The 27,783-nt window shown below is 33.6% G+C and overlaps 1 protein-coding gene and 1 long non-coding RNA gene across 7 annotated transcripts in view; one reads left to right on the forward strand and one right to left on the reverse strand.

Annotated features, from left to right (window-relative positions):
- Positions 1–27,783, reverse strand: part of LOC149490773 (uncharacterized) — an 819,148-nt gene that overhangs the window by 464,872 nt on the left and 326,493 nt on the right. The window lies entirely within an intron of this gene.
- Positions 1–27,783, forward strand: part of LOC149490796 (pseudouridylate synthase RPUSD2-like) — a 376,734-nt gene that overhangs the window by 224,407 nt on the left and 124,544 nt on the right. The window lies entirely within an intron of this gene.

The raw sequence follows: 27,783 nt of genomic DNA on the forward strand, positions 1-27,783 counted from the left end.
AAACTTCAGTTTTCCTGGACTGCTTTGTATTTTTTATTGAGTCGTAAATTATGTTATGCAATTTAAACCTAGAAAATATAGCAGACTGTATTGTAACAAATACAATTTATGTTCGAATGAATCTACACTAATATTATAAAGAGGAAAAGTTTGTTTGTGTGTTTGTTTGTTTGTTTGTTTGTTTGTTTGATTGTAATGAATAGGCTCATAAATTACTGGACCGATTTTAAAAATTCTTTCACCATTCGAAAGCTACATTATCCACGAGTAACATAGGCTAGGTTTTATCCCGGAAATCCCACGGGAACGGGAACTATGCGGGTGAAAACGCGGGCGAAGCCGCAGGCGGAAAGCTAGTCGATAATAAAAACAAGAAGCAAAAAATAAAGAAATGTAAGGAAGGTATGTGTTATTAAATATACACCATAATAAGTATTTGATAATATAGAAATACAAAAAAGTTATTAGGTAGGTATATAAATAAAGTGAAAATATTAATAAAATTACAGAAGTATGAAACTAAATTTTCAAATTAGTATGTAGAAAAACTCATCTATACTAATATTATAAAGAGGAAAAGTTTGTATGTATGTATGTATGTATGGTTTTCACTCTTAAACTACTGGACCGATTTTGATGAAATTTGGCACAGACAATCTTTAGACCCTGAGAAAGAACATAGGCTACCTTTTATTGCGAAAAATGTACCACGGGCGAAGCCGGGGCGGACCGCTAGTTTATAATAAAATTCATTTTCCAAATAAATATAAATTTAATGACCTGTAAAAATAGGCATAGTAAACCTTTAAAACTTTATTTTATGCCAACTAATTATTCTAATTGGATAGCGAGCAATTATAAATGAAATGGAAAATGAATTTAAAAACTCATTTAGTCTTCACTTCCTACATAAAGATAAAAAATGTTTACTTTTATATAAAGTTATATTTTAATAACAATCTGCTTCAATTATCCATACTAATATTATAAATGCGAAAGTAACTCTGTCTGTCTGTCTGTTACTCAATCACGCCTTAACTACTGAACCAATTTGCATGAGATTTGGTATAGAGATATTTTGATACCCGAGAAAGGACATAGGCTACTTTTTATCCCGGGAAATAGGATAGGTTTTATCCCGGAAATCCCACGGGAACGGGAACTATGCGGGTTTTTCTTTGACTGCGCGGGCGAAGCTGCGGGCGGAAAGCTAGTATCTTATAAGGTAATTTTATAGTACCGGATGTTTAGAAAAGGGATTGTTTTTTCCTCTCAATAAATAATTAATATATGATTAATTTTAATTACTAGTTTATTTCCTTTAAAATCTACGATCAAAAAAAAGTAAATTAGTATTCAAATTATCCGTATTAAAAGAACCCCGCAGCGAACGTATCGGAATACAATAAACTAATTTATGCTCTCATATAAATTCTGTTTTAATCTATATCCAGGCATATAAATTTCCACCACGACCTTGTGTTTTGCGAAATGCATTACATTAACGTAATCAATTATTATTTGTATGATAACTTGTTGTTTTATTTGTGCCACTTGCATTAGGTAATAACGAGTATGAAGGAAATCATCCATGACTATTGCAACCTGGTTTTTTACCCCACATAATTATATCCTGCTATAGTTATAACTAGCTTTAACAAGCGTGTTTTTACACGCTTTATATTAGCTTCACCTGTATGTTTGTATGTTTGTTTGTAACCGACTTCTTTGGGCGCGATTTTGACCCACTTTAAACGGCCAGATTTCGTTCAAACTTTGTAGATTTATTGAGGACCGATGACAATACACTAATTTGATAAAATTTTCTATTTTTTAGTTCGGTTTTCTATAAAAAGCGTGTTTTTTAGTTTTTTTAAACTATTATTATTTACGTTTAACTATGGTTTTACTTTTTAGTTGCGTGCTGTTTTTTGCACTATTCTTATCTGTTAATTATAAGCCTGTATATTACAAGCTTATTAACGATCTGCCTGCGATGGCAACAAAAAAGGAGTTAACAAAAAATATAGAGCTCAATATAATTCCGTATATTGCGATATTTATAAAATGGTGAATCTAAATTCAATTACTGCAGACTTTATGTGTAATTGGAAAACATAAATTTCTCGTAATTTCCTTTGAATTAAACTTAATGAAGATACCTGTAATATTCAAACGCTTACAGCTCATTATAGCAGGAACGAATGCATCTAATAACCAATCCTTTGTTTAATAATTTCTTCAATAGATTTTCATTCGATGCAATACGTTTTTCCAAAGATAAATTATATAACTGTCCAACATTCTAAACATAGATAGATCACTGGATATCTCGAAATAGACGGATGCTACGCGTCAAGTCGATTGTCTTATTGTCCAGAAGACCAGCTATTTCTGAACTGAGACGCACCAAAATGTCATTATGTATATGTTAAAAGGAATAGAACATGTGTTACGGGATTTCGTTTTTGTCGTGCCTGTTAGAGAATAATTGTATGTTCTGAATTGTATTGAGTATAGAGTTAGTACTATTACGGTTTTATTAAATTAAAGAATAGAAATTGAAAGATTAAAATGTAGAGCAGTGTCGAAGGCGATTTGTTTGTAAGACGAGGTTATGAACATTTTTAGTAGGTATATCGTCTTTTAAAATTGGTGTGTCAATATTAGACCTATAAAATTAACTTGTTTGTGACAGATGCTAGTACACCCAATAGCCAAAATAAGAAAGTAAAAAATACTAACAAAAAAAAAATAATTTAGTTCATTAATTACTCTAATTAGCCCGAGTCTTTAGCCCCTAAACATAATTTAAAAGCTCCACACACACACAACGTAAACTATCATACAACGTGAATAGTCACGTGTATTCGTATCATCTATGATTCCTATAATCTTAAAGAAATTGGCGTACATCGAACCCAGTATTTTTAAGACATTCCACTTATCTTTTGTTCTATGTGCGCTGTGGTGCCAAGTTTTTGATTTTCATAATCTCTTCCTATATTTATTGTATCATCTTGCTTTTTACGTAGTACACCTGTTTGATATCATTGACAGCTAGTTTTTATATAAAACTAGCTTTCCGCCCGCGGCTTCGCCCGCATGTTCAAAGAAAAACCCGCATAGTTCCCGTTCCCGTGGGATTACCGGGATAAAACCTATCCTATGTGTTTATCCAAGTTACTCTCTATATGTGTGCCAAATTTCATTGTAATCGGTACTGTACTATTTGCGTGAAAGAGTAACAAACACACACACATCCTCACAAACTTTCGCATTTATAATATTAGTAGGATATATAACAATAAAATGTATGTGATGTGGTTATAAGATTTTATTCTCCTATTTCGTAATAGCTGTGTTTTACCTGAAAATAAAACACATATTAAATACTTACCTATATTTGAAGCTTACTTATTGAGAAGGTACCTAGCTTTTTCCGCCTATTTTCCCTCTCTTTCTCGTTGTATATATGCTATCTCTCTCGCACACGGCACACCTCCCACCAGGTGGCGCGGCCGGCGCACGATAATGTGCAGGCGCTTGATCTTCTTCATTGAGTCGAAATCCTCAACAGGTGGACGTTAAGTGTAAGCTTCAAATATAGGTAAGTATTTAATATGTGTTTTATTTTCAGGTAAAACACAGCTATTAAACACTTGACCGTAATTTGAAGCTTACTTATTGAGACCTGTTTGTTACCCACCTGGTGTACAATATATGGACGCCAATGTGAATTTGAATAGGTACATAAGTAATTACTTATTTCTTTATTTGAAAGAGTAAGGTGTGCAGATAGTATACCAATAAATCACACAAATTTTTATATTATTTATATTAACAATCCCAGATGAAAAGTTAATCAAATAAGAACCAAAAAGTTAATCATAATGATTAAAAGTATTAGAACTTATGAGATTGGTTCAAGCGTACCTTAGTTAACCTTTTGGGCTTGAAAAGTTAAAGTTACTACAATTTTCACTATCTTTAGCGTAAATCTGCGAAAGCGCCAGTAACGACTTTCAATTACGCATTTAGATGTTACTTACAAAATGAAGCAACAGCTGATCCCGACGAGGCAAAAATACCTCAAACTCAAACCTTTATTTATTCAATTAGAACTCTGTAGAAGCACAATTGAATCATCTTAACATAGAATTACCACCTGTCTCAACTCACACAGTTTTAACCCAACCTGCTACAAGCGGACAAGAAGAGAACTTGGTCCTTACTTTTGGGGTCAGAAATAAATTTAAAAGGTCACCCCTTGAATAAGGCAATAAAATATCAAAACAGGTAAACGGTTTTAATTATAATACAGATTTTTAACATCCAACCAAACCGTGCGGTATCTATTAATGTTTAGAGCCAACGCCACCAATCATAATCTAAACATGGCTAGTACTTTCAGTACAATGCATGAATTATTTATTTAAAACTGATAGGTCATAAACTCTGTACTGGAAACAAATATACTGAACTTAAGAGACTAAAATGATAAGGAGCTTATCTGTGTCCCAAAACTGCAATTACTACAGCCAAGTACGTTACTTTTAATCAATTCGGTTTTAAGATATAATTATGATTTACATCAGAACTTATATACCGAAAGCCTCGGGACTACATAACGTGACTTATCTTCTTATTCTTATACTTATATAAAAATGAATCGCAAAATGTGTTGGTAAGCGCATAACTCGAGAACGGCTGAACCGATTTCGATAATTCTTTTTATATTCCTTGAAGTACGAGGATGGTTTTTATGTAGAGAAAACGTAAGTACCACGAGCGAAGCCGGGGCGGACCGCTAGTTTATAATAATAGTGTTTGTGCACAACACTAGGCAGTCAACAGCTATATGAACGTCAGATAGGAAAAGAGCCAAATTTATCCAGTCAGTAACAAAGGATTTTAACTATAGTTACTTTATTCTAATTCAACCAACTGCTACTAGCTACTCCGTATGTCTTTTGGATAGACGGAGGCAAATAGGATTTTTATTCCAACTATATCATTTGATATTTTGAAAATGTACTCCACATTTTCATACCGTCAGAGTCATTTTGCAGATTATAGTGGTGCAGCACTGAACACTGTCTATTAGGTGGCTGATGCTGCTGACCGGGCCTTCAGTTCCGCTTTCCAGAATACCTTCACCCTTCTAGGTGTTACTACTACTGAAATAGCGGTACTCTATCGCGTCGTTCAGGTCTCTAACTGACATAATGGCAAGAGAGATTATAAGCTTAACTATGCATTATTATGTTAAGGAATATGGTGGGTTTTGAATACTATCGTCGTCTGAAAGTATCTCCTTTCGATTAACTGCATTAAGGATGCAGATCTGATCCCATCTTTGTTCCGTAGGAATGCTACGACAGTCTAAACGTTACACTGAACAAAGAAAATTGCCCTGAATATAGTCGGTTGTTCCAACATCCGTAATATGGCTAGCCTAAGGTTAGTTATCCCTTGATTGTGACTGCTACCAATGGAGGCATTGCTCTTGTGTTGTCCACAGTTGTGCGAGTGCAAAAATGAAGAACTGAGCTCGTGGGGAGCTATGTCGAATGAATCTGTGTTAAGATTATGACAGTATAGGACAGTTAGCTGTGGATGCGAAGACAGGACATTACTTTATTCATCCGTAAACACGCGAGGCAGCCACGGACAGCGATATAGCAAGAACTAAACTAGCAAAGTTTAGTTCGCTTACCAGACTTTGTCATGTTTTAAATGCAGTATATCCTCTGAATAGCATTGCATTTATGACTATTGATAAACTTAATTCACCCGTAAACACGAGAAGCAGGCACGGATAGCGATATAGCAAGAACTAAACCAGCAAAGTTTAGTTCGATTACCTGACTTATATTTTAAAAGCCGTATAGCCTGTACATTTCATTTATTGCCCCCCCCCCCCCCTCAAAGCAAAGAAATGAGAAGTCATTTGGCAGAGCTTTCTCGTTAAGGGTAGGGGTTCCAAGTAATATCTAATAATAAGAGGCTTTTGTTTGGAAAGATTGACTTTCCGTTATTTATCCTCTATCCTATGTAACTCAACAGTCAGTATTCTCAGCATTCGTTGAGTACTTAAACGTTTTACGTTAATAGTTGTATATAACTTTATTATACAATATAATAATCCTGGTGGGATGACAAAAAACTTGTCTAACAAACGATTATCCTAATCCCTCAGCGATTTATTGTTTGAGCCCCGAAGAAAAATCTCATGGGTGCAATAATGAGGTCAAATGGGTTGAAAAACGAGTCAAATAAATTGCCTACAAGACCGGGCAACTAAAATAGGCCTATGAGAGGTCAACTATACGTAATCAATCGTCATTTGTTACATTCAATCGCTTTGCGATTAAAAAATCTCTTCCGATGTTTGTATATGAAAATTGGTCGGCTAGTGCCATTTAATTACGATACCAAACATACCGTTGACACAAGGCTTGGTGACAATCCTCGAAACCACCGCCACAAATCATCTGCGAGATGATATTTGATCCGACTCGCCTTCCTTTGTTGTGATTAGGCTTTGCATTGGTAAATACAATTTGTTCAATTCCAATTTCCATAATTGGTAAACCAATGGTGGTTTCCTGATTCCTGAAGCGTAAACTTTTAGGATACGAAGTATCAATTTCATGCGCCCATTATTTGACGTATCTAACCTTTATTGTATTTATTAGGTCATTTACTATACTGCCCACTGTGAAGTAGATTTCAAAACCTTTTTCTACCTACCTTAGAAGAGTGAAGATCCGATACGGTCATATCCAAAACTTCTTTCGTGGGTCCTCGTTGACAAAAGCAAATATCTATGATCATTTTAATGATCAATCCTTTGTATATTTGCACCAATCGCCATTAAAGCCCCGCGAGGGCTGATATATATTTGCACCATTTCCCCGTGGGGACGGTTGTTATCAAAGCCCCGCGAAGGCTGATATATATTTGCACCATGTCTCCGTGAGGTACTGTTGTAATCAAAGCCCCGCGAGGGCTGATATATATTTGCACCATTTCTCCATGAGGGACGGTTGTAATCAAAACCCCGCGAGGGCTGATATATATTCGCACCATCTTTTCCGTGAGGGACGATTGTAATCAAAGCCCCGCGAGGGCCGATATATATTTGCACCATTTCCCTGCGAGCGACAGCTGCGCGAGGGATGTTTGTAACTAGAAATAAGTAGGGCCTGCCAAAAAATGCTTAAGAGACACCCTGCGAGGGTGAATTTGACCTGGCTAACCCCTGCGAGGAGTAGTGGCCACATTTATGTATTCTGCTTCGAGCAAGAATACACCTTAGTGCTAATATAAAAATAGCAGTAAATAATCATTTAAATAATATAGCAATTAACAAGGTCCTTTAACTTATTTTCCAATGTTAGCGACATTTAATAAATTCATAATTCAAATCAATGAAGAAGATCAAGCGCCTGCACATTATCGTGCGCCGGCCGCGCCACCTGGTGGGAGGTGTGCCGTGTGCGAGAGAGATAGCATATATACAACGAGAAAGAGAGGGAAAATAGGCGGAAAAAGCTAGGTACCTTCTCAATAAGTAAGCTTCAAATTACGGTCAAGTGTTTAATAACATATAACAAAATAACAAATATACGTTATTGTAATAAACCGGGGTCGCTTTTTCCTTATATTATCAGTTTGGCTTCTCCATTGTGTTTGAGTTATTAAATGACAATGGCAAGACAGATATAAAAACAAGAATAATCATATACCTACTGAAAAGTATATGATTAATACGAGGCAAAACATAATATAAAGTTTTAATGGCATGTTAGTAAAATAATTGACTGTTAAAATCGTGTTTTATTTTAGTTAAAAAATTCTAGAATTTCTGAAAGTGCTAGAAACAATAAAGCGTGTTTTAGATCCGTCAAAAATTAACATCTAAACCTTAACCTTCATGAACAAAAGATCCCCCAATCGACAACAGATCTACAGACGATTTAATTTGAAAAAATAATATAATTCAATGGAACAATGCAACCTAAATATGAAGAACGATAGATGGCCTTGCTGCGAGGATACGGGTAATCTGTCCGCCATTATGTGCAAATTGACCCCAATTACAATGTTTATACGCGCAGATTGTTCTAAGATGTATTCTGAGATTTTGGAGCGCTTTTCAATGTTAGGAGGTGAATTTTATGACGCGTTTTGTCGATTTTTTGTGTGTAGTACAATACTGTTAGGTACATGATTTATGAATATGATTATTGAATCATGCGTGAGTTGAGGATCGTTTTTGCCTACGCCCTGCCTTATACCTCAATACCAAAGGATATGTCGTATTCACGCAAAAATTACTGTCAGGATATTTCCTTTGATAAAAGCGTAAAAACATATCTTGCGCATTCAACTAAAAGATTCCAGTGTCGTAGTTTCTAAGAATGTTTTTTCTATACCTCATTAAATGCCTGAAGAGGAAATTCCGGACCTAGGCAGGATTCGCATGCCTAACGACTAAGTGTATGTACACACTAGAGACCAGCAAGATTCTAAACGACACTATTAAACAGTTAATGATAAAACACCTTTTTATATATGTATTATTATTAAATTAAGGTTGAGTTTTTATTAGATATAAGAAATTATTCTTGAAAAAAAGCACATTTATTTTTATAGGGTTATCGCACAGTTAAGTATGATTATAAGATATTATTTATTATAATTTATGGAACCTATTTAAATAAATACTTTACCCTTATATGGTCAACTACATTACTATACACAGTTAATTATATTATGCATTCTACAGCGGAACAAAAAAGCGAAAGTATGTACAAAAGGGAACTTTTATTAAGTTGCAAGTCTACGAACCCCATAACTGGGTTGCTAAGCGAAACTCGTAACAAACAATATGTTCGCACCAAACTGAATAATAACCCGTATTTTAATGGACAAAGTTCACTGCACAAAGAGCCAGCAAGTACCTAATCAATTCCTAGTAACCCTCTTGTTGGACTTAAAGAATTTACATGCATTAACATTTTTAAAGCGCGAACAAATCGCCGTGTAAATTTAGCGCTATCGCAAGCGACACTCAAACTCAAACATTTATTTATTCAATTAGACTTCTTCTAGAAGCGCCTGAATCGTCCCATAGCATATTTTTAACATTTACCACCGAAAGCAGTATCTATGGAGAAGAACTGGCAAGAAACTCCATAGTTGTTTTTAGACTCGCTAGTGTGACCATAGCTTTAAGGTGTATTTTTGTAATGAATTAGCAATAAATTGGCATTATTTGTCTGTCAGTAGGCTTCCGTTTTCCATTACTTAAAGAGCATGCGGGTTGTATCTCCATGATTAGTTTTGCACGCCTCATAAGCGAAGCGTTGAGGTGGGTACTAGGGTGACAAATCAACATCGAGCTATGCTGCGCTGTACTGCGCTGTGCTGTGTTTGGTCAACTCGCTCGTCTAATATTTTAATGAGGATACAAACAAACCATGCTGTGCTGCGCTGTGTGAGGCTACGCTCTGTTTAAAAACGCAGCAGTCTCGAGCGAGGCGCGCTACCCGCCATGCTGAGCCGCGCTGTGCCGAACTGTGCTATGTTTTTATGGAGCTCTGCCATGCTGCGCTGTGTCGAGCTTATCACTACATAGTATAAAACAAAGTCGCTTTCTCTGTCCCTATGTCCCTATGTCCCTTTGTACGCTTAAATCTTTGAAACTACGCAACGGATTTTGATGCAGTTTTTTTTAGGGTTCCGTACCTCAAAAGGAAAAAACGGAACCCTTATAGGATCACTTTGTTGTCCGTCTGTCCGTCCGTCCGTCTGTCAAGACCCTTAAATTTATACTTGAAATTTATATCAATTACTGAAATTTATAGGTCTACTGTCCCTTGAAGCTGTGAAAAAATCAAACTTCTAAGCCAACGCAATCAAAAGATACAGCCGTTTATGCCGCAAATTTTCAACACTTGCAAGGGAATCAAAACCTACAGGGTGCTTCCCGTGAACTCAGAATCTTGAAATTTGGTACGAAGCAACGTCTTATAGCATAGATAAAGGAAAAATTACGAAAACCATAAATTTTTAGTTACATCACATAATATATTTTTTTTAATAATTTTAAACTTATTTGTACGGAACCCTCGGTGCGCGAGTCCGACTCGCACTTGGCCGGTTATTTATTAATAGATAGAGTGATTCAAGAGGAAGGTTTATATGTATAATAACATCCATTAAATAGTGGAGAAGTACTGTTATTTTTGAGGTCTCTAATGTGATGTCGTAAAAAATTACATTTATTTGAGACGATGTAATAAAAGTTTCACTTTAAAAACAGAATTTCTTTTTCAAAACAAAATAAACTTCTAAGTTATAATAATAAACATATCAAAGCACATATTTATCTATGTTTGGCTTAGTTTTGAGCCTTGTCTGTCCATCTTTTCCCAAGTAAAAATCACGGGAACTTCAGATATCTCTTCATTGTCATCGTCTTGCTCGGTGTCGTATGTCTTTTCTTGTACCTCCACGTTGTCTTCCACCTCACTGTCATTTTCGTCTTCATAGCAGAACCAGAACTTGTTTCTTCCAGCAACAATCTGATTTGATCATCGTTCGATCGATCATGAAGTATGGCCTAAAAAATTGGTCAAAATGTAATTTAGAGCAACATTCATACATATATTTTACTATACATACTTCATAAAGTATTCAAAGTCTTAAATAATTTGGAAAATCCAAAAGTGCACGCCTCATAATTTTTTTTTAATAAATATTTATTAATTATTATTTTTGTTTATTTAATAACAATTAAACCACATCGAATCAGACCCTGAAAAATGAAAGGGTTCTATTCCTGAGCATACTCAAGCGTAAGAGAAAAAAAAAGACTCGATTAGTAAAGTATTTCGGTCGCTATCGTGTTAACAAGAAAAAGGATCCGCACATACAGACACACGGACGTCCAAGACAGAACTTTTTTAAACTGTTTTTTAACTAGTTTAAATAACAAAAATGACATCAAAAATATCATGAACGTTAAAAATAGTGTTTTTTCTTAATATGTGTGTGTATGTATTATCTTACAAGTGCAATGTATGATACATAAAGACATTTTAAGTTTGAAAAATCAGATGTTTTGCGCGAAGTGACAGTAGTACCCACCTCAACGCTTCGCTTATGAGGCGTGCAAAAATATCTAAATGTACAAAATATATAATATTAATACTTACACAAAAACTTGCACCTATACTCGCGTCGGTCTCATGGACCGATTGACGCCAAATGCTATGACACGTGAACTTTTGCCGACCACGCGACCTACACTAAAATGAAGTTAGCCCCAAATCCGGAAACTAGCAAGGAACTCGACTTCACAGGATTTACCTGCATAAAAATAATTACGAAAATGTGTTTCGTCGGTCTCACAGACCAACGCGCGAGTATAGGAAGGTTAAAAAACGTAGCTTAAGAAACACAGCACAGCACAGCGCAGTACAGCGCAGCATCGTTTAATTGTTAAAAAAACGTAGCTTAAGAAACACAGCACAGCACAGCGCAGTACAGCGCAGCATAGCTCGATGTTGATTTGTCACCCTTAAGGGTGACATCAACATCGAGCTATGCTGCGCTGTACTGCGCTGTGCTGTATTTGGTCAACTCGCTCGTTTAATATTTTAATGAGGATACAAACAAACCATGCTGTGCTGCGCTGTGTGAGGCTACGCTCTGTTTAAAAGAGTCCAGTCACGATAGCTTGTTACCTCACACCATACGTGAAAAATACGGAGAATTTTAATGAATTTAATGCGGCGATGGAGGGGCACGCAGCGTGCTCCAAACCTAGCATAGCTCGACACAGCGCAGCATGGCAGAGCTCCATAAAAACATAGCACAGTTCGGCACTGCGCGGCTCAGCACGGCGGGTAGCGCACCTCGCTCGAGACTGCAGCGTTTTTAAAAAACGTAGCTGAAGAAACACAGCATAGCACAGCGCAGTACAGCGCAGCATCGTTTAATTGTTAAAAAAACGTAGCTTAAGAAACACAGCACAGCACAGTGCAGTACAGCGCAGCATAGCTCGATGTTGATTTGTCACCCCTACTGTCACTTCGCGCAAAACATCTGATTTTTCAAACTTAAAATGTCTTTATGTATCATACATTGCACTTGTAAGATAATACATACACACACATATTAAGAAAAAACACTATTTTTAACGTTCATGATATTTTTGATGTCATTTTTGTTATTTAAACTAGTTAAAAAACAGTTTAAAAAAGTTCTGTCTTGGACGTGCGTGTGTCTGTATGTGCGGATCCTTTTTCTTGTTAACACGATAGCGACCGAAATACTTTACTAATCGAGTCTTTTTTTTTCTCTTACGCTTGAGTATGCTCAGGAATAGAACCCTTTCATTTTTCAGGGTCTGATTCGATGTGGTTTAATTGTTATTAAATAAACAAAAATAATAATTAATAAATAATTATTAAACAAAAATTATGAGGCGTGCACTTTTGGATTTTCCAAATTATTTCTATTATTAATTGTAAGTTCTAAATATAGTCACGTAATAAACGCCGTTCGTATTCGCTGTCTGTTTGTTTATTAACCGCCCGTCGTATCTGTATAGCGATATAATTTTAGATAATACACAGTTTAATGCGCTTCTGGATTGATTTATTTGGAATACAGTAGTTAACTATGAATTAGCAAGCTAATCTGTGTAGTAAAGGAATTTGTATTTTATTTACGTAATGTTGTAACTAGTTGTTTTATTCTAACTTTTTTCTTTCTTTGTGAGTTTTAAAGATTTAAATAAGTATATTATTTAGAATATAAAGTATATGTATTCAGTAGAATAGGTACAGAGAAAGCCATTTTTATACTATGAAGTGATATAGAATGCTAAATAAGAAAGAAGAGCTAGAGCAATGGCTCTAGCTGCATAAAAACTATTATGCAATAAGGTTCTTTGTGAAATAAACAAATCCTTTTATTGAAAAGAAGTATGAAATTTTATTATGATTACATATTTTAACAATGACTCTAGGTATATAAATAAAATCTTCAATTCATCAATCACATCAAAAATGTAGTCCACATATTCAATCGTAAAAAATATCACACATTATCCAACGATTATTATATGACACTTGACATACAGCAAATAGCCAATAAATTAATATCATTTCACAGCACATACTTCTGTAGCAAACGGCAATAATTAAGGAGCAAAATAATTGTCGCGTTGAGAGATTTTATGGCCCTACAAATCAGTATGATGCAAGAAAATTCAATAGCGCTTTGCATATTTTTCCAATTATAATTGCTGGTAGTAAAACTGTCTATTGATATTGTGTAAAGAAAATATTCAGTAATTTCATTCCCATATTGTTTAATAATTTTGTATGCATGTAGATCAATTTATGTGATTGGGAATTGTGAGGAGAAATAAATAAATGATTTGATTTGATTTGTAATGATTTGATTGTTTTGTAGTTCTTTATTAGCTGCGGTCTGTCTGAAACTGGCTCTTAATTGTCACAGATGAAATAAAAGAAAAGATAAACGTAATAATTGTGTAAGGTATCTAAAAGGGATGATACCATTGCTTTTGGACAGCTCTACAAATCGACCCTAAATAGGTACGGATCACGATACAATATCTTATATTATAGGATACCAATCTGATAATTTTAAGTGTTTATTGCATTGCATGCATAAAATTTTGTGGTTTATTATTACGATTCCATACTATCACACTTTTTATGGATCATCAACAATAGCAAAGATGAAAAAACACGAAGAAGAAAATAAATGATACGATACGAAGTCTTAATAAATAATAGTTTTTGTAATTTATAAGTATTTATTATGACACAGTGGATTCGCGTAACTACTGCAATAAATTATAACGCGAGTGTTGCACGCAAACAATTAACAAAAAGTGTAAGTGTTTTTTTATTAATACACTAGCTGCGCTTCGCGGTTTCACTTTCTTGGCCCCGCTCCTGCGTTGGGAGCGGGATGATAATATTTATTATAATTATAGCCTATAGCCTTCCTCGATGAATGGGCTATCTACATACGACCTACATACACCGAAATAATTTTTAACAAGCAAACAAACAAACTCGTCAGCTTTACAATATTATATTATTATTAAGTATAGATTATTTTATTGTAACGTATACTTAAAGAGTTTTTTGTTTCCTTTTTGGACTTTGGTTTATTTTCAGACATATAGCAATAATTCGATGAGCTTTTGATTGCTTTTTGAACTGACTAGGAAGATGATTATGTTTTGGAGCATATACCTTATAATACCTATATGTTTTAATATATTTTTGTTTAGTACATTTGTTTATCACGACTTTCAGTACGAATATCCTAAAGCAAATTGTGACAAAAGCTCTGAATAAACAGGTATTTTCTCAATCCAAACTTAACCTTAATTTACATATCACACCCAAAAATAAATATAATAAGAACAAAAAGTAATTCCCTTCAGAATCCTGTTGCTAAGTGGCGAGAGATGTTGATTGTATACCAGTATTTGTGAGTTTTATTATTATATTTACCTCGTTTGTTATATAAATATATTTTGTTACTTGAGTGAAAAGTTATCAATGTATGGAGTGAATATAGAAGCTATAAGAGCTGATTTGAAGATGATTTTATTATTTACTAGCTTTCAGCACGTGGCTACGCCCGCGTTGTTTAAAACCTAATAAATTATTTACTAAAACCACTTGAAATCACTCTTGAATCACTTTTGAATCACTCTATTTATTAAAAAAACCGCATCAAATCCGTTGCGTACCTAGTTTTAAAGGGTTTAAACCACAGGTTTAAATATAGGTACATATTGACATAGGGACAGAGAAAGTGACTTTGTTATATGCTAGGTATATAGTGATAATTGTTTTACTAAAGAATAACTTAATTTAAAACAATGAAGCGATAAATATCAAAGTAATTAAAAACAGCATTATTCCCGTTTTTAATGAATTATAACTGCTAATTGAAATGGTTGACGGATTAATTGTTTTCAACATCACTGCTCTTACAATCCTTTGACAGCTATTACTTCATGAAGTACTGTAAATCATTTGTACAGTAATTTGTTCATTTTGAAGTAGTATTTGTACTTTCAACTCTTTATTTTATGATGGAATAGTTGAAATAATGACAAAGCTTCATCCTCAAATTAAATCAATCAATTTATATCCTTGATTTAAACATATTATTTATTAAACAGGAAGATAATGAAAAGATTCGTAAATATAATAATATTCGTTTATTGAAAAAAAAATTCTTACAATAAGTTTAGAGCTACTTCTGTTCGTTGAATAATAAAAGATTTAACGGCTTTAGACACGTTTTAAATCCAAAAATAAGTCTTAAAATTAGTCGTTTTTTGTTTCGCTCTTAGTAAATTGCCTGAATTCATTTTATAGTGTTTTCATGTGTAATATATAAAAACTAGCGGTCCGCCCCGGCTTCGCCCGTGGTACATATGAAAAATAGATGTTGGCCGATTCTCAGACTTACCCGATATGCACAGAAAATTTCATGAGAATCGGTCCACCCGTTTCGGAGGAGTATGCAGACTAACATTGTGACACGAGAATTTTATATATAAGAGATACAAACTTGTCAATAAACAACCAGATGTTTCTGTATATTAACTTGCAAAATACATTTCTATTATTATCAAGTTGATTCCCTCACGTCTTTACTTGGAAAGCGAAATCGCTCAAGGTGAACTTAACAACTTTACAAGTCAAAGTTCGATGTTGTTTTAAAAAGCGATTTATCATATTTCAGACTATGGAAATTTGGGGATTTCTATGGATTCTGTAGCTATAGAATATTATATAGGCCTAAATTTTACTTAGAATAAATAGAGGAGATAAGCCAATTGGAATGTTCGGATGTACATTTTTAACGTATTTTATACACGATTTTTTCATTATATTAATCACGCGATACTTTGTATGTGCTCTAGGGGTAAAATTAAAGGCAATCTTTCCATCTCGTTCATCTTAAAAAAGGGTGGAACATCATTTACAAATCAATTATTTTAATGATTTTTTAAAAGACTTAAGAAAGTAAAACAAATAGGTTTTTATATAAAGCTCAAATCAAAGAGCTTTATATATCAGCATTGGATTGAAAGACTAAAATAATATGTACTCGTAGAGCACGTTTTAAGAATGATGTTTATTGATTTGGGTCACGAACGAAGCGTAAATTGCTAAGTATTTCTCATCATTGTTTGCGATTGGAACCAATGGCATTAGTAATACAAAAATAATTGTATTTAAATTATTAAATCGAAGCAAAAAATTGCACGTTGCACTTATCGTGCGAATCATGCTTTATAAATGGTAAATACAACGGCACAATTAAAAGACGAAATTTGCATTAATTATCACGACTAAATTAATGATATGCAGCACATTGTCCAGTAGTTAATATTCATGCTAATTTAATTCCTAGCTGATAAATTGTTATTTACGTAGTTTAACGTAGGTACGGTCGTTCGACCCAAAAGTTGTCCTGTGATTCTACGGCGAATTTAACGTACACCTAGCGGCATTCTTAACAGATGGTAAATGTAAACAAGGAATTTTCAGTCTTATTCATTTAACTATAAGGAGGTGTATCGCAGACATAAGGGTTGTTTAGGATGTTTAACCCATATGGTAGTAAATAATGGTGATCCGTGAGGTAATGAATTCAACATCGAATCAGAAAACGAAAGGTTGTGGTATGTTTGTATGGGATTTTATTGAGTGGAGCACGGCAATATTTTGGAAGCAATGTATATAATTAGGGAACCTTTTATTCGTAACTTTGGTGTCATAATAATATATTCATAGTTCATCCTTAAAGTTTATCGAGCAAATAGAGAATTATCAAGCATATTGTTTAGCTTTTATATCAGCCGACTTTTAAAAGCTCAATCTCTTGGTCTATAAGGTTATATTATATGTGATTATTAATAAATAAGACAGAGATTTATTATCTATGTACCTTTAGATGTTACATAATATTCCATACCATTACTATATGAAATTCTGTATTAAAACGCAATCCCTAAATCCCATAGTGCGAAATATTCTCGAACCAAATCGAATTACAAGATACGCAATCAATAACGTTTGTTTTGTAGCCTGTCTGTCGGTTAAGACAGGAAGGTTCCAGAAATAGATGCAGTTGCAGACGTTTGGACAAGCGTTGCGATTATCTTGACCAGAGTGGGCCAAATTGGGCCAGCTGTGACATAACGTATACGATCTTAAACAATATATGTATTATGTATTGATGAAGAATTGAAAAATATAGTACATGTATTGTAAAGTGCATGGCTGCCAAATGTATGAGAACACTAGCTGTGTCCCGCGGTTTTACCCGCAGTGTTCTGCTCCTGTTGGTCTTAGCGTAATGATATTATATTATAGCCTATGCCCTATAAGGCTATCCTCGATAAATTGGCTATCAACGAAAGAATTTTTCAAATCGGACCAGTACCTAGTTACTTAGATTAGCGCGTTCAAACAAATTCTTCAGCTTTAAAATATTAGTATAAATAACCGTAGATGGAAGATTTAGATAAATGATTTCCCGCTAAAAATATACTTAAAAAATCTGTGTCAACTAAAGTATCAAAATGTTTTATTCCGCGTTAACAAATTTAGATTTGAGGTTTCAATTGCACATACTATAAAAACCTTTTATTATAATTCAAAAGTAATGATTATGTTAGTTAATGTTCAGATCGGCTGAAATAGCCTGGCCGGTGTTGTTCCATCATAAAACTTGATAAACATAATATTTTAAAACGTATTCCGTTTATCTTAATTAAATATCGATTTTCATTAAACTCCAATTGGGGCAAATCGTTGTTTTAATTATCTATTTCTTTGATGGTTTTTATACGTTTCAAATATGTTAAAAATTAAGTACTTGGTATGTATCTAAATTATTTAGATTATTTTGTATGTACTTGATACCTAGTATCATTAGATTTAAGAATATTGTGTTAATTTTAATAAATTCATAGTTTTTGTACGTGTATTATTTATTACACGGAAGTATTTCAAGGAATAACTATATTTTTTGTAATAATATTCGTGTTATATTTATTCAATGTTGAGTGTAAAAAATCAACAGTTTTGATCCAAATAAAACGAATGATTATAAATTATAATAAAACACTAAATATTTCCTGTTTTTGTAAGTGTTAATCTCATTAAAACTTAAAATATAAACTGAGTTAGAATTAAAAATCTGTGTGTATAAATTTAATATTTAAATGAATAGTGAGACGAGTAAACTTGCATACTTACATAGTGTATATCATAAAGTAAAAATGAGAAAATGCAAATATAAGCCAGCAATACAAAATGAAAAAATAAACCTTTTACAGCTTTACTTATAACACGAATTCAGTCTGGGTAAATCCATTATTATATTAGGTCTTTATTTTGTCTTATTTCTTCTCTGTATATTATATTCAAAACATCTTATTCGCTGATTCGATAAAATAAAATTGCATACATAATTTTATCGCGTTCATTTTGAAAACGTTTTTAGAATTCACTATTTATTGTTGATCTTACTTTAAAAAATATAATACTTGTTTCTGAAGTGAAACTTCTTTAAGTGCGTTGAGAATAAACCTTCAAGGTCGCGTCATGGCAATACCGTCACGTCGTCGAGTAAGGCGACGATTTTGATATCTGAATCTTGCCAAAGAATTTTCACTTTTGACCTGTGTGCTCAGCACACTCGCTCTTTTTTTATTCCTAAAGCTCTTATAAACAGAACTCTTGACGATTGGCAGTCGAAATTTATACGTTCTTCATTGTTAATAATCCTAATTGATTTATATTAATATGTTTATAAAACAGTTTATCAGTATTTCATTGTTGATCCCAATTAATTAATTTAATACTACTAGCGGTCCGCCCCGGCTTCGCCCGTGGTACATATTTACGTTTTCTCTACATAAGAACCATCCTCGTACTTCAAGGAATATAATAAAAAAAGAATTATCGAAATCGGTTCAGCCGTTCTCGAGTTATGCGCTTACCAACACATTTTGCGATTCATTTTTATATATAAGAAGAAGATAATAATGTTACGTAATACAGTGTTATTTAATATAATCAAGTTTTGGCAATAAAAAGCCGGTAAGCGCTTCGTTGGAACTGTTTTCATTATGTTGATTAAAATTTAATTATCGGAGTTTCAGGTGAGTCATCAGTTTTTTCAAAAGGTGAATACAATGGGCCGACTGCAGACTACTGACTACTGCATATTGTCGAATATTTCATAATTTATTTGTCTGGTTTGTTTAGTGATGTTAAAATGACTGTTTCGAAAAGCATCATGTTTTCTGGTAATCGTTTGATTGGAAGTCATGTATGTATATAATCTATACCTACTAATATTATAAAGCTGAAGAGTTTGTTTGCTTGTTTGAACGCGCTAATCTCAGGAACTACTGGACCGATTTGAAAAATTCTTTCGGTGTTAGATAGCCCATTTATCGAGGAAGGTTATAGTTGTATACGTAGTATATTATTATTAGTCTGTGGTTATATATCATCAACCTAAGACCAACAGGAGCAGAGCAATGCGGGTGAAACCGCGGTGCACAGCTAATGTAAAACTGAAGGACGGAAGTAATCACTACATAGTATAAAACAAAGTCGCATTCTCTGTCCCTATTTCCCTATGTCCCTATGTCCCTTTGTACGCTTAGATCTTTGAAACTACGCAACGGATTTTGATGCGGTTTTTTTTAATAGATAGAGTGATTCAAGAGGAAGGTTTATATGTATAATAAAATCCATTAAATAGTGGAGAAGTACTGTTATTTTTGAGGTTTCTAATGTGATGTCGTAAATAATTACATTTCTTCCGCTTACATTGCAAACGCAGGCTGAACCCTACGAGTTTTATCAAAATAATGTACTAAGTATTGTACACATTGAAAAGGTCTACAGAAAAGTCCGCGATGGCATATGTCTATCTCTTATGGATAACCCACAATAACTTTTTTTTGTCATTTACTTTTTACGACAAATAATGGCTAATTTTCGAAGCGATTTTAACCAATACAGCATTAATCCTTAACCAATTAAATACCTTGAATACATTGTTCATTTAATATAGATCTATATGGCCCTTTACACCGTATGATTTAACTAAATATTTTCGAAGATATTACAGATTTAAAAATTGCGGGACGTACCGTTTGCAGCGGTACCGGCCGGCCGGGCCGCTATGTTTTTATATACAACGTTAAAAGTTTTTCTGTAAGTAGTGTATTTAGTATCAGCATTGCACCCGTGCGAAGCCGGGGCGGGTCGCTAGTCTATAATATAAAAATGAATCCCAAAATGTGTTGGTAAGCGCATAACTTGAGAACGGCTGAACCGATTTCGTTAATTCTTTTTTTATTATATTCCTTGAAGTACGAGGATGGTTTTTATGTAGAGAAAACGTAAATATGTACCACGGGCGAAGCCGGGGTGGACCGCTAGTATATGATAAATGTAATGTATAACTAAAGGCAATTAAATAATGGTTATATTTAATTTGAAATAAAAATGTTTCTTGCAATCATTACTTTAAAGCAATGCACCTATGATAGAGAAGAAGAAGAGCTTTCAATTACCCATTCAAACAAAATGATAGTAAAGGAGAATGGGCAAATTGGGCCTGAAACTTGGGCTAAGACCAATACACACGAAATATTGTTTTTGTGATAGATCATTACACATACCTTACGAAAAAAATAAAATAAAAAAATAAATCAACCGGGTTCTTGTACAGTCAAGGCAAAAAGTTTTATTTATTTGGCTCTTATTTTGCGCACAATAACGGTGTTTTTAATTCGAGTGAAGTAAATATAAATCTAAATGTCACTGGAGTGACTGAGTTTAACCACAAAAAAACGTCTTACTACGTTGAATTATAATAAACACGGTATAGGTACATGTTACAAAACATAATATTGGTGTATTTCGGTTATTAGAAGGCTTAAGATTAGTACGTATTTGTAAGTGAAAGTGAATTGGAGTAACATAAAGATATTGTCATTGTCTTATAACAGTTATTTATTGCAAAAAATATTATACACAAAGAAATAAAACTTGATGTGACTGTACAAAAACCCGGTTGATTATTTTTTTATATATATTTTTCCCTTTATGTATGTGTTATGATCTATTATAAAAACAATATCTCATGTGTATTGGTCCAACTCAAGGGTTCAGGCCCAACTTCCATAGTAAAATGCCCATTCTCCTTTAAGGGATTAATTTCAATTACCCATTACAAACAAAATGATAGTAAATTTAATTAGTAGATACAAAATAGAAACACGCTTCTATGCATTGTACGAACAAAATACGAAATCATAGAAATATCTCGGTTGCGCATAAAACAAGCGGTTTTGTTATCACATTCGGAAAGTTTCGCAGGCTTTTGCGGTTTTTCGTCGAGTGCTTGTACCGACAATGCTTGTCTGGAATGCTAATTGTATAGAGCATGTAAGTGGTGGCACGCTTTACTATTTTCCTTGTTATATACTTAGTAGATGTAGCCTCGGCTTCATCCGCGTTGTCAATACTTTTTTATGATAACTTTAGTCCTGTATATTTTAATCTCGAGGAGGTCGAATTTCATCAAAATTCTTTCTTAGTGGATGCTTATGTCATGTGGCTATCTGCATACCAAATTTCAGCCCTGTCGGTCCAGTAGTTTGGTCTGTTCGTTGTTAGATCAGTCGTTTATAAATTAATATAATAAATATCTTTCGATGTTACTCCATACGATTTACTATTTTCCTTGTTATATACTTAGTAGATGTAGCCCCAGCTTCATCCGCGTTGTCAATACATTTATATGGTAACTTTAGTTATGTATTTAATCTCGAAGGGGTCGAAGTTCATCAAAATTCTTTCTTAGTGGATGCTTATGTCATGTGGCTATCTGCATGCCAAATTTCAGGCCTGTCGGTCCAGTAGTTTGGTCTGTTCGTTGATAGATCAGTCGTTTATAAATTAATATAATAAATATCTTTCGATGTTACTCCATGTGCAATATTAAATGGCATTCCAATTTAAATGTCAACGAAACATGCGAACTTTGCACTGCCTGTGACATTAAATTGCTCTTTTATTTTTTTAATTACCACTTGTTTACTTGTAACAAAAATATTTTGTATAACTGATAGGATCTTTAACTGCCTTAGCAGTCATCAAGATAGATTGAAATAAGAATTTGAAATAGTGCAAAAAGCACGCAATTATTTCTACAGTTTAAATATTACAGTCTAAACGCTCTCAGTTTATATTGGCGCCAGCGATGACAGAAATCTCCAACTAGAAGGGACGATGTAACGCAGTCGGACGTCGGTATTTTTAAATTATCTATAAGAGAATTTAGACCAGTGTGAGACAAAATGTAGACGCGGTGTGAAGTTAACGTCAACCTTTACAGAAGATTATCATCGGACTTTTCACGCTCGTAATGATGTATAAAATTATCCGTTTTATTTACCCGTTGATAAGTTTAACGTTGCAAAAATATAGCGATACATGTTCTATAAATTACGTTAATTGAAGTCTTTGATGTTGGAAAAAGTTTGAAGTTCCGATTTCTATAGTGTATTGTTTTCAAATATTATTTTTAACAGTTTAGTAAGTTTGTTATGAGAATGTCTATATCTTGTTTAAATATTTATGCTGTCAGTCAGTGTTTAGTGGTTAGTAGTTATTTACTGTATAGACTATGGAGGATTAGATTATGGTCTATCCCATATGGTACGAGTTACATGAATCAAACCGAGTTTTATGAATTGAAGTTCCGTTATTCACTGAATAACCTATTCCCGTATTAACTAGTTACAGTCCAAAAATAAATAAACATCGCCATATGGTTTTGTTTTATGATGCAAGATGAATAGCCGTCTTTATCCAGCTAGTTCATGTTATATACACTTTGCGAACATATGCCGATATGTCGTAGTTGTGGCTACTGGTTGTGGAGTTCCCTTTGATTGAACTAACTTTGATACGTGGGCTCGATAGACGCTATTATTCCAGGAATTTACTATCAGTCTGTGGTGTTAACAAAGCTGCAAATATAAATTCGTGAATGGAAGCAATTCGTCTATATATCAAATTGGTAATGGTTTTCAGTGATTTATGGCAGACGTGCCTACCATCTATAGGTAGGTACTCTTGAGTTGAATTCCTGCAATGACATTACAGCCATTTTGCATGAAAATTTTTAGACCCTATTTCTGCCATTCAATGAGTGAAAAAGTAAGTATACTACTTTCTCTAAGCTCTGCCTTTTGAAGATGAATTCATGTAAATTTTTTTAGTGTTCATGCCAACGTGGAAAGATATTTGCACATTAAGAATAAAGAATAAATAAGTAGCAAAATGTTAGTTTTTTTTTTTTTACTTATTCTAAGCCCTGCCTATTCATAATAAATTCATCTTAATTTATTTAGAGTTGAAACATTACATACATACATGCGAAGGTATTTGCGCACAGCATAAAAATATAGAATAAATTGGTTATAAAACTATTTTCACTTCTATATTTTTAGACTTGCAAAACTCCAATAAAATCTCAATACCTAACCAACCAGATCCAATACACGTTCCTTCTATGTTATTGCTTTACATCTGATTCCAAGAACACCTTAAGATTACTTTCCATAAGCGGGATGCCTTTAAAAATGAAAGTCGGAGTGGTTCTCGTATTTCTATACGTTCCGGGGGCTACTCATTCCGTGACGCCACATTTGGGTCACTGGCATAGTTCTGACATAGCCAGTATATTGTTCGCGCTCTTTACATAATGTATGGCGTTTTTCGTACATGGTTTTGGTAATTATGAGGGTGGAGTAATGTTTATTAGTGGCGGCAAATGTTTAAGTACATTGTATCCTCTACTAGATTACTGAATCTTAAGACAATGCTTTCGCTCAAATTGTTTTTCTTATATTATACGATCTTTGCTTCGTAAATAAAACATTTCGCTGTAACTAACAGAAAGAAGTATCTTTTTAAAATAATAATATGTTTTGGCGCGATTGTGTGTCTGTACTTGTATGTATCTCTTCTCTATATGAATAAATCTAGTCATATTTCATTAGTATGTAATAAGCTATTGGTACATTAAAATAATAGTAATGCTCGAATTGAAGACTAATTAGAAACCAATACACAAAATGTTATCATGGATGGAATGTTTGGTCATCTGTTGGCAATTGCGCGATATATTTATCGATGAAATGGCATTTAAAAGCTTTGATTGGAAATTTTGTATTACATCGAAATTTGATATATACGTTTATACTCATAATTGAAATAACCACATTGTTATTATGTGGAATATATTCGCACGAATAGCTTTATATTTATTATTATTTTGTGGCATAGCACTCGATTAAATTAATGCTTATTACGTGTTCAAAACAAATGTATCAAACGCGGTATTTGCGTTTATTTTTATATCCATGTCTATTGTAATTATTTTAATGCTGCTATAATTAATGAGTAGTCTATACATTACATCAGCTGAAGTATGCGGATGTGACGCTGCATGTTTCGTCTTTAAGACCAATAAATTACGTATAACAATAGTAATAAGCCGGTCCCAGTTATCGTGGCCACATTGACGAATTTCCTTTGTGCGTCCAGCACGCAATACAGCTATTACCACCGTGTCAATAACGAACAAAATTATACCTCGCTTTTTGCTTCACCCGTATCTTTGTTCTTAAATATTATTCAACGTTTTATTTTTTATCATAATTATAATTACACTCGTATCATTAAGAATATGCTACTAGTGTTTGTGAGGACGTTACCAAGGTTAATTCGAAGACTTTGACCGTCACAGGCTGTGGTCAATACGATGGTCGTAATGCTTCGATGGTTTTTAGTTGAGGATCTACTAACGTGTGTTGTAGTGGCTATTATTTAAGTAAAGGTCAATTTAGAATGCATCAAATTTACTTCCCTTTTTGCTCATTCCGTTTTCAATTTTATAATCCAGCGTTTTTATAGTAGAAGCAATTATGTTTTTAATTCGAGAACTGCTTCAATATTTGCGAACTGATCCCAGTGTGTTATTTATTTTATTTTTATTTTTCTTCGCTACCTTATCCGTTTGGAAATCTAAACCCAGATGTAATTTGAGGAGCCTTTATCCTAAGATTAAAAGCCCATAAAAACGAGCGAACCTCAACATTATCAGATTATTCTTGTACCTGATTGCATATTGCATCGTTTTTTTATATACCAGTACGTTATTATCGGAGAATTCATTTGAATAAACATTATGTTTCCGTCGAATCGGATTCATAATGGCCCGCGTCGTAAATGGCTCGGAATATCGACCTCGATTCAGCTTTTTGAAGTACAAGTGTCCGAACAAATCAAACCGATGTTTTATGACGTACGTAAATAGATGCGCGTACGCATTGTCGAGTAGTCGCGTGACTTTTACCGGTTTTTTATTTTTATACGTCAGATATTACAGCGCAACGAACGTGTTGTATTAATTCCAGTAGGACGTTGCTTAATTTATGTGTAAGTTTGTAGATTTATTGTGTTACCTTGTTTGTAGATATGTGTATAAATGTGTCCTTTTAGCATTGTCGTCTAAATGGAAATCAATTAACATCGTTTGTCACTATGATATTTATGACGTAATAAACAATTTTATGTGCCACTTAATTTGTTTAGTCAGTAATAAAAGCAAGATATTTACGCAGATTGTCACATCGCCTTGTTTTCTTTTGCGTTTAATGTCTGTTGATTCTATTTCTGTAAACGCGTTTAGCCTTTTGAATTAATTCACCATTTACATTTGAATTTAATAATAGACGGACAATTATTATTTGCTTAGAAATTGATGATTACTTTTTTTATTTCATAAGGTTCGTTTTTTTATTTCAACTTTACGAAGTTTTTGCTTTTTATGTTCTGCCAATGTTGTAATGGAAGAATTAGATATTTTTTATTTCCATTTTAACCAACTCTTCAACTTATTTCTTGCTGTGGAAAATTACTTAGTTGTTAATGCGATGTAATTGTGTGTGTAGCTTAACGAATGACCGCAGTCCGGAAGACAACATGATCGTATGTTCCATACCAATACTTTTTCACTGGCTGAACATAAAAGGAGTAAATACAATATTGACAAAGGTACTCAATTATGATATAATGGCATACAATAATAGGAATCAGTATGAGTTTACCGAGCTTCTCAAACAGTGGCATAAAATTAAAAAAAATGGGTATAATTTGAACAAAGGTTCTCAAACAGTAGAACAATATAATATACGAGGTATAATCTTAACGAAAGTTCTCCTACTTATAAAGAAGAAGTTGGTTCAATATTCACCAAGGTTCTGATACACTGGCATTAAATAATAGGAATAGGTACAATATTCACATACAGTGGCATGGAAAAATTGGTTATAATATTAACAAAGGTTCTCAAACAGTTAGCAAAACGTTCCGATGGGATAGTAACACTACAGCCAAGAATAGCATGTCGGACATTTGGCAGATCACCAGCTAGATGACCAGACGCAGGCGAAACAATAGATCGAATTGGCTCTCATTCTAGTTTGAATTATATTAAAATATTTGGAGCCAATATATATTAAATAGAGCGGTAACGAGTTGAAGCGGTGGCGGTAGATTGTGAGATTTTTTGGAAGCGATTTATGGTGGATAATGGTTTGAAATTAGACGAAGTATTTTTTATATAGTTAAGTAATTTGTTTTAATTATTTCATTTAATTGTAATTGATTTGGAGCTAATACACAATTACACAGATACATTACATAGATGAGTAGTGATGTTAAAAGTATGAAATAAAGTGATTTTTTTATTTTGATTGAGTTTTTGAATGACACTATAAATTAAATAGGAACAAATTCACTGTATACTTATAGTGAATTTGTTTGAATTGAGTATGGAAAACGATTGAACGGTAATTAGATAAAATTTGGCAAACTAATAGACCTTGACTTAGATTAAAACAAGATATATTTATTCCGGTTTTGCGTGAAGATGTCGCGCTCTATCAATTCTACGTAGATAATTTTTTGTTTAAGAAGAAATTACTTGCAAATAAATGTAAGTCTACATTAAAATTGTTGAAGAAAAAATTTAATTGCCAATAAAGTTTTTTACTGGGTATTTGATCGAATCTGACCTATTTATATTTCTGTTAATTACAAGTACTTACTCTATTTCAATTAAATTATTACACGAGTAAAACCACGTGACTATCGCTAGTACATAACCTCATAGTGTGCGTGTGAAGTCCCATGTAAGGGGCAGATGCATTATACATCTGTTTCACTGATCGATTTTCTTTAGGGACAAGTAGGTGATCAGCTTTCTGTGTCCTACCAGACCAAGACATTTTTTTTTCTTCGTCTACCGGGAATCGAACCCAGGACCCCTCGGCGTTACGCTCACGCGTCAACCACTATACTGAGGAGGCGGTCAAAACATCAGAACATAACCTCATCGTTACATATTAAAAACAATAAATCTCTATAGTACGAAAGTCACGTCAAAAATCGATTCCGACTCGATTATAATATTATGATATATACGCGATCAATGTCAACATAATCGATTACGTAGTGTTACGCAATGCGCACGCGCATCCCGCGCCCCGCCATTTCTACCGTACGTGCTGACCTTGAA

Source organism: Colias philodice, chromosome 2, assembly GCF_061535455.1.
Source record: "Colias philodice isolate Cphi_HAF_F1 chromosome 2, ilColPhil1 Martin Lab GWU primary, whole genome shotgun sequence".
Lineage (NCBI taxonomy): Eukaryota > Metazoa > Arthropoda > Insecta > Lepidoptera > Pieridae > Colias > Colias philodice.